Source organism: Salmo trutta, chromosome 28, assembly GCF_901001165.1.
Source record: "Salmo trutta chromosome 28, fSalTru1.1, whole genome shotgun sequence".
Lineage (NCBI taxonomy): Eukaryota > Metazoa > Chordata > Actinopteri > Salmoniformes > Salmonidae > Salmo > Salmo trutta.
In genome coordinates this window covers 33831466-33843709 of record NC_042984.1, presented here as the reverse complement: position 1 = coordinate 33843709, position 12244 = coordinate 33831466, and positions in this window count along the sequence as shown.

Below are 12244 nucleotides of genomic sequence, written 5' to 3'. Positions count from 1 at the left end.
GATGGTCGGCAGCACAGTACTGGGCTATTTCAAATACACCTGACTGCAGTGTGCAATTTGGGGCGGGGCTCAATGTGGTTGGAGTCAAACGTTTGACCCTGCCCACCGTTCTTTTTCTCCATCTGAATTGAAGTGAGTAGTATTACATATCTGAAAAAGTCACAGAGTTGATTAATTTCTTGTGCCAACTCCAGTATATACCAGGCTTCAGCCATTTGTTTGTGCTTCTGGAGGGAGCATGGAGGCACTTTGGGAAGAGAGGATTGTCATGTGTGAGGAGATCTGTAGGTGATTGAAAAGCAATGGCCACCTGGCCACCCTCTTCACCACTTGGTCCAGTACTCGCCGACCAGTAGAGGTGGTTGGTGATGTTCTGCGTAAATTTTTTCACCTTCAGACATTTCTTGTCCTTGGCTACTACTTCCACTTTCCACAATGGTTATTGCCATTGTAACAGTCTAGCTAAATCTAGCTTTTATATGAATTCTTACATTTTGCTACATGCCAGGAATCATAGTAGTGGATGATCACAGCTCTCTGAGGAATTTCTGGATCTGAGGATGCCGATCCGTGATCATCAATGGGACCCTGACATTGGACCTTCACAGGAATTCAAGGCTCCTTTTCAGTCCCTCCTTCTCCATGTGGCTACTGCCGCCAACATCATTGCTAAATTATTTGATCAATTAAAGTCAATTTGTGAAAAGAAAATTAACACCTGCTGGACATCCACAATCTTGACAGTTTCAATGTCCATCACGGAGTATGACCCAAACTTTTCTAAATAGATGATATACTGTGGTGACAAAAACACGCACCTACTTGTTGAGAGAAACATTGTTAGCTACTGTGGAGCGCCATAAGATGAAGAGCAATTCTGGGGTTGTTTCACCTACCCAAGTGGCCAGGGGAGTCTGTCCTCATGTCTCCTCCAATGGCAACTCATCCCTCCCTCTGTGTCATGGATTGAATCAGCACGGCCTGCTCAGTATTGTAGAAACAAAATATATGGTAGGCTCCACCTAGGAGCTGGTGTGAGAGATGTATATGGAGCGGCAAATTGTCCTCACATGCAGAGCTGTCAGCATCTGTAAAGACATCATGATTGAGTACATCGTTTTGAATTGGAATGGCAATTGAACAGCAGAATATATCCCAGTATGTGTGTTTTAACTTGCCTTCTTTTGACTGGATGAAGATGACCCTGTGAGGTGTATATGTCAGCAGAGAGGTGGCGGTTTCCATATGGGATGCTGTAAATGAGGGGCTGGCTCTTCCACTGTCTGGTAAATGAGCAGTTGCTGTAGGAACATTTCTGCTCCACAGACAAGAATGTCCCCCTCACAAACCTTGTGACACGGCACACCCTTGTGCAGATGGGGCAGTCTTGGAAGAGTTCCAACAGGCAATCCTCATACATAATGTATTTTGTAATGTCCTGCATGGATTTCGGTGGTGATCTGTGGGGAAAGAACACACGCACGTGACTCATGAAACCTCCCAACACTCCAAAAAGTATCCAGACTCAATACATTTCAAATGATGACAATATATGTAGGCTACTTTATCGAAGTTATCAATCATGGAAATAATGTTTTGTGGTTGAATCTACATTCTTACAGTATGCGTAGAAAACAAGCCCATAGTAAAGGTCATAACATAAATTATTTGAGTAACTATCTGTCAAATACTTGGTTCCCCCCATCACTGTTGTCTCTATTATTCACAACCTCTTCAAACATGATGGACAAGAATCAACGGTCTCCTCCTCCAAAGGTGATTTGTAAGGTGTAAACAATTTGATGGAAGCTCCATTACTACTTATACCTTTCCACACTATATTGACGTGTTAGGGACAAGGGGGAGAGGAAGGGAGGGATTGAATTGGGACTGGCAGTTCCTCTTCCAATAGGAAGGCCATGGTAGAGTATGATATAGAAGACAGAGCCATGAAGATCTACACTTACTGTTTGATTGGAGATTCATCCAAGCTTGAGACACTTGGATGGTATGAGGGATCATCATCAGGGCATCTGTTTGCAGTGTCACTTTCATCAAAAGAGGACTCCTCCATGACTGTTTTAGAGGTGGAGGTTGGGATGTCCTGACCCAAGCAAGGTGGTACCAACACCAACAGTTTTGGTGGATGTATTTGCCTGGGAAGCTGTGCCGAGAGTAGATGTAGAATTTTCTAAAATGTCTATCAATCCAGCTTGATGATAGTGGAAAGACAATATAATAATCATGATTTGTCCCAATGACAAGCTATATATCAAGAACCCAATCAACTATAAGACAACAGCTCACACAATGGAATGGAAATTATTGTCAGGGGTAAATGACACTCTACACACCGCGACTCCTTTTGTGGAAAACTGTCCTTTGTGCCAGCTGTTTGCTGGCAGTTCTTAAACTCCTATGGGTAGGTTGCAACCTGGTCTCAGAGAATTTCGTATTATTCTGTGCGTAAATCCGAGACAGGATCCTCTAGCAAGCTAAATCATGCATCTTATTTGTGAAACAATCTTCAAAATGTTCTTAACTTTGATGTTTTGGTACCTCTAGGGCAATCAGAAAGCTGATTGAGGACCTTATTACTGATGAATGCGTTTGTTTTTCAATACCATGTTTTTCTTTTTCCGCTTTTGTATTTATATTTTGATGTGTGTATTTTCTGTAAATTATATAATTCAGGGTTCTCATGTAAAAGAGACCTTGATCTCAGTAAGTCTCCCTGATAAAGGTTAAATAAAATAAATAATTTGTTGGCGTTGGTAATACTGGAAGCTTACATTGGGTGCCAATCTCCTTTGTTGGTGGGCTGGCACTCAGGGGGATCCGTGGTGGAAGAACAAAACACATACAGTGACTGTCCGGGTGGCTGCTAGCTAATAACCAATGTAACCATAAAGCAATAAAACAAATGTCCCACACTCAAATACCTTTCACAAATGAAAGCAGCCACAGTTGCTTAAGCTAACGTTGTTGCCAACCGTGTCAGACTCATCCAACTCTGAGCGCTTGCAAGATCCACTGTCATGATGGTACAGCATCTGTCCTCATGATTAGCTTTCTGGCAAGACACATTGATTGTTGTCCCCAATTTTTAATAAAGCAACTTCATTTGAAATGTGCACTACACGCATTACATTTTTGTAATTTTAGGTGCAGCCTCAGCCTGTCCACCTGACATGAAAAGCAGCCAGTGCTGGCTGATGTCTTTATTCATCGGAAAATAGTTTAACTTTAAATGAACACGATGTCATCCAGTCACAACACAGTGTGCTTTTTCCGGCATGCTGGTAAGTAGCTTGCTAGCTAAGTCATAACACAGATGAAAATGCGTTAAATACCAGTATCGTTCTGCCACATTCTGCTTGAGCCATCTTCCGTATGAAGCGCACGTGATGACGGTTTTAAGGCGTTACATATTTAAATGAGTTAAGATTATAAAACGCTACCTTTGGTGTATAAAATGTCTGCCTTTACATGACGTTGCATAAAGCCGGAAGTAAAGCTTGCCTCCTGAATCCAAGCGTTGACATTGGTTGCTCATGGGGCAGGAGACCAGTAACTTTATGATCAACTTTGTCAATGTACCCACTATAGTATTTTGTCATACTTGGGTCAACCTATTATGAACTGGTTTCATCCAAATATCATCAAATTTGATGAAAAACATGATTTTCACTGTTTGGAAACCTTAACATTAAAGATCATGAACATTGAATATCATGGCCCAGTCAAGTTCATTTAAATCCATGAAGGGGAGTACACAGAAAATTATAAATAATTTGGACACAGTGGTTGCGGAAGTGTCGAGTGAGGGATAAGGCCATGCACGACATTGGCCATTTTACTCTTCATTTAAAGTGCTAGAATCTACTTCGAAATGAAGGCATTGACACATCAGGATCTCAATGGGGATTCCCCGACGTGATTAAGCCCAAAATAAAACGGGATTAGGCCTAGCTTGTATACTAATACCGGTTTCCTTTTTATTGGGTTCCTTACCTTGCCCCATTTCGTTCATGACCGCTGTTAGGCGAAAGGTCTGGATAGACTTTCAACGAATTGCTATCGCCTATAAATTCCTAAGGAGAGGAGATGAGGAGAGGAAGTGATTGATGGGCATAATGGCAGGAAGAGGGTTTTTGTCATACTCACGAAAGTGATGCTGGGCCAGGCAATTTGTTAAGTGTTCTGAACCAATTGGAAGGGCAATACGAAGAGAAATTGCATCATTAATACAAACCCCTGTAGGGCTATTTACTCACGATGGTACCTAGGGGGTTGCAGACACTTAGTGTAACCTTGGAAAGCCAACCCGGTCATCTCCCTGTGAGTAAATGCACTTAAAGGGGCAATCTGTATTTCTAAAAATAACAAGTTTTGGTAAACAGCTGAGGGACAAAGCTGGATAAATGTAACCACTCAAATGGATAGACAGAGCTATGGACGCAAGGGCTAACCATCCATGATACTGTATCTACGGTGCATGCGGAAAGTATTCAGACCCCTTGACGTTTTCAAAATGTTGTTACGTTACAGCATTCTTCTAAAATGGATTAAAATCGTTTTTTCCCCTCATCAATCTATACACAATATTATAGCCTCGAGTCTTCTTGGGTATGACGCTACAAGCTTGGCACACCTGTATTTCGGTAGTTTCTCCCATTCTTCTCTGCAGATCCTCTCAAACTCTGTCAGGTTGGATTGGGAGCATTGCTGCACAGCTGTTTCCAGGTCTCTCCAGTAATGTTCGATTGGGTTCAAGTCTGGGCTCTGGCTGGGCCACTCAAGGACATTCAGAGACTCGTCCCGAAGCCACTCCGGCATTGTCTTGGCTGTGTGCTTAGGGTTGTTGTCCTGCTGGAAGGTGAACCTTTGCCCCAGTCTGATGCCCTGAGAGCTCTGGAGAAGGTTTTCATCAAGGATCTCTCTGTACTTTGCTCCGTTCATTTTTCCCTCGATCCTGACTAGTCTCCCAGTCCCTGCGCTGAAAAACATCCCCACAGCACGATCCTGCCACCACCATGCTTCACCGTAGGGATGGTGCCAGATTTCCTCCAGACGTTCAGGCCAAAGAGTTAGTTCGATCTTGGTTTCATCAGACCAGAGAATCTTGTTTCTCATGGTCTGAGAATCTTTATGTGCCTTTTGGCAAACTCCAAGCATACTGTCATGTGCCTTTTACTGAGGAGTGGCTTCCGTCTGGCCACTCTACCATAAAGGCCTGATTGGTGAAGTGCTGCAGAGATGGTTGTCCTTCTGGATGATTCTCCACAGAGGCACTCTAGAGCTCTGTCAGAGTGATCATCAGGTTCTTGGTCACCTCCCTGACTAAGACCCTTCTCCCCCGATTCCAAGGCAGTTATAGTCAATGAACTAATCACTGATCATAATCTTGATGTGATTGGCCTGACTGAAACATGGCTTAAGCCTGATGAATTTACTGTGTTAAATGAGGCCTCACCCCCTGGTTACACTAGTGACCATACCCCCCGTGCATCCGGCAAAGGCGGAGGTGTTGCTAACATCTATGATAGCAAATTTCAATTTACAAAAAAAAAAACAATGACGTTTTCGTCTTTTGAGCTTCTATTCATGAAATCTATGCAGCCTACTCACTCACTTTTTATAGCTACTGTTTACAGGCCTCCTGGGCCATATGCAGTGTTCCTCACTGAGTTCCCTGAATTCCTATCGGATCTTGTAGTCATAGCAGATAATATTCTAATTTTTAGTGACTTTAACATTCACATGGAAAAGTCCACAGACCCACTCCAAAAGGCTTTCGGAGCCATCATCGACTCAGTGGGTTTTGTCCAACATGTCTCTGGACCTACTCACTGCCACAGTCATACTCTGGACCTAGTTTTGTCCCATGGAATAAATGTTGTGGATCTTAATGTTTTTCCTCATAATCCTGGATTATCGGACCACCATTTTATTGCGTTTACAATTGCAACAAATAATCTGCTCAGACCCCAACCAAGGAGCATTAAAAGTTGTGCTATAAATTCTCAGACAACCCAAAGATTCCTTGATGCCCTTCCAGACTCCCTCTGCCTACCCAAGGACGTCAGAGGACAAAAATCAGTTAACCACCTAACCGAGGAACTCAATTTAACCTTGCGCAATACCCTAGATGCAGTTGCACCCCTAAAAATTAAAAACATCTGTCATAAGAAACTAGCTCCCTGGTATACAGAAAATACACGAGCTCTGAAGCAAGCTTCCAGAAAATTGGAACGGAAATGGCGCCACACCAAACTGGAAGTCTTCCGACTAGCTTGGAAAGACAGTACCGTGCAGTATCGAAGAGCCCTCACTGCTGCTCGATCATCCTATTTTTCCAACTTAATTGAGGAAAATAAGAAAAATCCGAAATTTCTTTTTGATACTGTCGCAAAGCTAACTAAAAAGCAGCATTCGCAAATGGAGGATGGCTTTCACTTCAGCAGTAATACATTTATGAACTTCTTTGAGGAAAAGATCATGATCATTAGAAAGCAAATTACGGACTCCTCTTTAAATCTGGGTATTCCTCCAAAGCTCCATTGTCCTGAGTCTGCACAACTCTGCCAGGACCTTGGCTCAAGGGAGATACTAAAGTGTTTTAGTTCTATATCTCTTGACACAATGATGAAAATAATCATGGCCTCCAAACCCTCAAGCTGCATACTGGACCCTATTCCAACTAAACTACTGAAAGAGCTGCTTCCTGTGCTTGGCCCTCCTATGTTGAACATAATAAACGGCTCTCTATCCACCGGATGTGTACCAAGCTCACTAAAAGTGGCAGTAATAAAGCCTCTCTTGAAAAAGCCGAATCTTGACCCAGAAATTATAAAAAACTATCGGCCTATATCGAATCTTCCATTCCTCTCAAAAATTGTAGAAAAAGCTGTTGCACAGCAACTCACTGCCTTCCTGAAGACAAACAATGTATACGAAACGCTTCAGTCTGGTTTTAGACCCCATCATAGCACTGAGACTGCACTTGTGAAGGTGGTAAATTACTTTTTAATGACGTCAGACCGAGGCTCTGCATCTGTCCTCGTGCTCCTAGATCTTAGTGCCGCTTTTGATACCATCAATCACCACATTCTTTTGGAGAGATTGGAAACCCAAATTGGTCTACATGGACAAGTTCTGGCCTGGTTTAGATCTTATCTGTCGGAAAGATATCAGTTTGTCTCTGTGAATGGTTTGTCCTCTGACAAATCAATTGTACATTTCGGTGTTCCTCAAGGTTCCGTTTTAGGACCACTATTGTTTTCACTATATATTTTACCTCTTGGGGATGTCATTCGAAAACATAATGTTAAATTTCACTGCTATGCGGACGACACACAGCTGTACATTTCAATGAAACATGGTGAAGCTCCAAAATTGCCCTCGCTAGAAGCCTGTGTTTCAGACATAAGGAAGTGGATGGCTGCAAACTTTCTACTTTTAAACTCGGACAAAACAGAGATGCTTGTTCTAGGTCCCAAGAAACAAAGAGATCTTCTGTTCAATCTGACAATTAATCTGGATGGTTGTACAGTCGTCTCAAATAAAACTGTGAAGGACCTCGGTGTTACTCTGGACCCTGATCTCTCTTTTGAAGAACATATCAAGACTGTTTCAAGGACAGCTTTTTTCCATCTACGTAACATTGCAAAAATCTGAAACTTTCTGTCCAAAAATGACGCAGAAAAATTAATCCATGCTTTTGTTACTTCTAGGCTGGACTACTGCAATGCTCTACTTTCCGGCTACCCGGAAAAAGCACTAAACAAACTTCAGTTAGTGCTGAATACGGCTGCTAGAATCCTGACTAGAACCAAAAAATGTTATCATATTACTCCAGTGCTAGCCTCCCTACACTGGCTTCCTGTTAAGGCAAGGGCTGATTTCAAGGTTTTACTGCTAACCTACAAAGCATTACATGGGCTTGCTCCTACCTATCTTTCCGATTTGGTCCTGCCGTACATACCTACACGTACGCTACGGTCACAAGACGCAGGCCTCCTAATTGTCCCTAGAATTTCTAAGCAAATGGCTGGAGGTAGGGCTTTCTCCTATAGAGCTCCATTTTTATGGAATGGTCTGCCGACCCATGTGAGAGACGCAGACTCAGTCTCAACCTTTAAGTCTTTACTGAAGACTTATCTCTTCAGTAGGTCCTATGATTAAGTGTAGTCTGGCCCAGGAGTGTGAAGGTGAACGGAAAGGCTGGAGCAACGAACCGCCCTTGCTGTCTCTGCCTTGCCGGTTCCCCTCTCTCCACTGGGATTCTCTGCCTCTAACCCTATTACAGGGGCTGAGTCACTGACTTACTGGTGTTCTTCCATGCCGTCCATGGGAAGGGTGCGTCACTTGAGTGGGTTGAGTCACTGACGTGGTCTTCCTGTCTGGGTTGTCGCCCCCCCTTGGGTTGTGCCATGGCGGAGATTTTTGTGGGCTATACTCGGCCTTGTCTTCGGACGGTAAGTTGGTGGTTGTAGACATCCCTCTAGTGGTGTGGGGGCTGTGCTTTGGCAAAGTGGGTGGGGTTATATCCTGCCTGTTTGGCCCTGTCCGGGGGTATCATCGGATGGGGCCACAGTGTCTTCTGATCCCTCCTGTCTCAGCCTCCAGTATTTATGCTGTGGTAGTTTATGTGCCGGGGGGCTAGGGTCAGTCTGTTTCATCTGGAGTATTCTCTTGTCTTATCCGGTGTCCTGTGTGAATTTAAATATGCTCTCTCTAATTCTCTCTTTCTCTCTTTCTTTCTTTCTCTCGGAGGACCTTAGCCCTAGGACCATGCCTCGGGACTACCTGGCATGATGACTCCTTGCTGTCCCCAGTCCACCTGGCCATGCTGCTGCTCCAGTTTCAACTGTTCTGCCTGCGGCTACGGAACCCTGAGCTGTTCACCGGACGTGCTTGTTGCACCCTCGACAACTACAATGGTTATTATTATTTGACCATGCTGGTCATTTATGAACATTTTAACATCTTGACCATGTTCTGTTATAATATCCACCCGGCACAGCCAGAAGAGGACTGGCCACCCCTCATAGCCTGGTTCCTCTCTAGGTTTCTTCCTAGGTTTTTGGCCTTTCTAGGGAGTTTTTCCTAGGGAGTTTTTCCTAGCCACCGTGCCTCTTTCACATGCATTGCTTGCTGTTTGGGGTTTTAGGCTGGGTTTCTGTACAGCACTTTGAGATTTCAGCTGATATACGAAGGGCTATATAAATAAATTTGATTTGATTTGATTTGATTGCTCAGTTTGGCCAGGCGGCCAGCTCTAGGAAGTCTTGGTGGTTCCAAACTTCTTCCATTTAAGAATGATGGAGGCCACTGTGTTCTTGGAGACCTTCAGTGCTGCCAAAAAATGTTGGTACCCTTCCCCAAATCTGTCCCTCGACACAATCCTGTCTCGGAGCTCTACGACCTCATAGCTTGGTTTTTACACTGACATGCACTGTCAACTGTGGGACCTTTATATAGACAGGTGTGTGTGCCTTTCCAAATCATGTCCAATCAATTTAATTTGGACATGTAGAAACATCTCAAGGATTATCAATGGAAACAGGATGCACCTGAGCTCAATTTCGAGTCTCATAGCAAAGGTTCTGAATACTTATGTAAATAAGGTATTTCTATTTTTTTTATTTTAATACATGTGCAAAAATGTAAAAAAAACAGTTTGCTTTGTCATTATGGGGTATTGAGTGTAGATTGATGCGGAATCTTTTTGATTTAATCCATTTTAGAATATGGCTGTAATGTAACTGTGGAAAAAGTCTTGTTTTGAGGCGGTACAGTGTTTGTTTATAAACAATTGAGTAAGACAAGCTGATATTTGGGGTTCTGATGTGGTACGACTGTTAAACTAAGCTCATAATGCTTTTAAAAGTTCTATACTTCAAGAATCAATGAGTGTATATAGTATTAATTAAAAAATCAAAAAATGGATGAAGCAATCAGATTGCTCTTTTAAGCAATCTGCTGTGCTGCAATGATAAGTTGATGTTTGCATTGTATGCTATTTCATGTATAGAAAATATTTATTTTGCCAGGGAAAATGCAATGTGGGAATGAAGGTTCAGTGAAATCCTTGCTGATGAAGTGTCCTTGCTGATGTAGATAGCAGAGGGGGTTTTGTGATCTATGCTCATGTGATGACGAGTAACCTTGCCAGAGACCCAGATCGTATTCATCAGTGCACACCATAGCCACACCTTTTGCAGAGGAAAACGAAAACAAGCATTTCTTATTGGATACGTTCAGGTAGGCCCTCCCCTTTTCACTCCATTTTCTTTTGTTTAGCACCTCGTGAGTGTGACCCTGAAATCCCAAACCTGGTTCTCATGTGAGTCACAAGACTGCGTCAGTGAGCATTCGAACAGGGCCCTAATGTCTTTAGATCTCAGTGAGGCAAGGTTACTCATCGTAAGTGTGGTTCACCTAACCACCTCATTTATCCAACCAGCCACATTACGGATCCAACTATTGGCTTTTTAGCGAAATAGATACACATCACATTTATTTAAAGGAAATATATTTATGTTTAAATGAACTCATTAGGTGGAGGTAGGTAATTGACCTGAGAGCATGATAAATAACAACGACCAACAATCAATGAAGCCATTAGCAATCACATGTTATTGGAAACCTGTCAAAAGAGAGACCATCCAGATGTGGATTTGTTTTTTTAGTTTATGCTAGGCCTAGAGTGCCTGCCCGATGTGCTTTTTGATTGGCTGGTTTGAACCATGAACAAAGCTTTTTATTTCAGTGTATCCCTTCCAGTTGACCATTATATGTAGCATCGAGTTTTATCAAAAAAAAATGTGCTCTATATCTTTATGTTTTGGGATTGTGTTGTTGGGTGAGCATCAAATCAATATGTTCATCAGATGCACTATGAGATTGATCAAAAAAGGACTACCTAACTTGTCATTCATATTCATTGTCGCATAAAAATTCAAAGATATTATTATAGCATCGAACAAATGCTATTGATTGATTGTGGGGTTCTCTGTCTTTGATTATCTGTTATTAACTCTACAGATAATAATAATAATAATAATAATAGTAATATTATTATTATTAACCCGGTAGTAATATTATTATGATTAACCCGGTATCCCAATAACTCTCCGGGGGCTAAACCGTCTCAGCAGTTTGTGCCCAAGATCCAAGTCAAAAGTCCCGTGATGTGCTGGAGGTGTAAAGTCCAACATCCTCCAGGTTCTTGCCCCCTCTAAGGCCAGCGTCAGGATTCAGGAAAAGGACAGAAGACCGACAGTCCAGACAAGCATGGTGGCTTGCATACAATTTGGTTGGCCTTAATGCTCACCATGAAGCCTTCAGACAGCACAACTAGTTGTCTTATTCCTATTCCGCAACAACTATAGGTTCCTCTGACTGTTAGGAACTGGAGAGGGAAGGCCATAATCGACACAGGAGCAACTTACAACCTGATTGCAAGAGCCCCTGTGGCAAAACATGGCATTACCTCATGAGGAGCTTCGAACCTGGACCATTGTACTTGGCCAATGGAGAACTTACCACATCCTTGGGCTGGATTGATATGATAATAAAGCTGCATGATGAGACTATTAACCTTCCTGTGGTTATTCTTGCAGATCCGAACCTTGCATTTGCTGTAGTCCTTGGTCTGGACTTCCTGTCCTTCAGTGGACTGACCATCTCGATGTCTGAATCATCCTATCAGCTGCGCTCTGACCATTCCCAGCCTCATCCATTTCAACCTGGAAATGCACTAATTTCAGGCTGGAGCCTGCTACCTTATTCAGAGTCCTGGCTAGGTCAAGAATAAGACAGAGAAGATACAAAGAAGAGACAAAGACAAAAACACGTTCCACCAGTGAAGCCAGAGAATCCAGCTATCACCCTGATTACAGTCGTACCCCCCTTTCTATTCGAGAGCAAAATCAAACCTGATGTTGATTTCTACATCAAACAAGCAGTGGAACTGACATGTCTGTCAGATGACGAGAGGTGGCAGCTCTGCCAGATGTTGGAGATGAATAGTAAGGTCTGTACCCTTACACCCGGCCGTACAAACGTTTTCAAACACAAAATCTATAACCGGCATGAAGTTCCCACAGGCTGTCCCCTGTCAAACTGGCAATTCTCAATGAACAGCTCAAAAGCATGTTGGAGAATGGAGTTGTTCTTTTTCCGGATGGGCTTCTCCAGTTGTCCTGATTCCAAAGAAAGATGATGGATATCGATT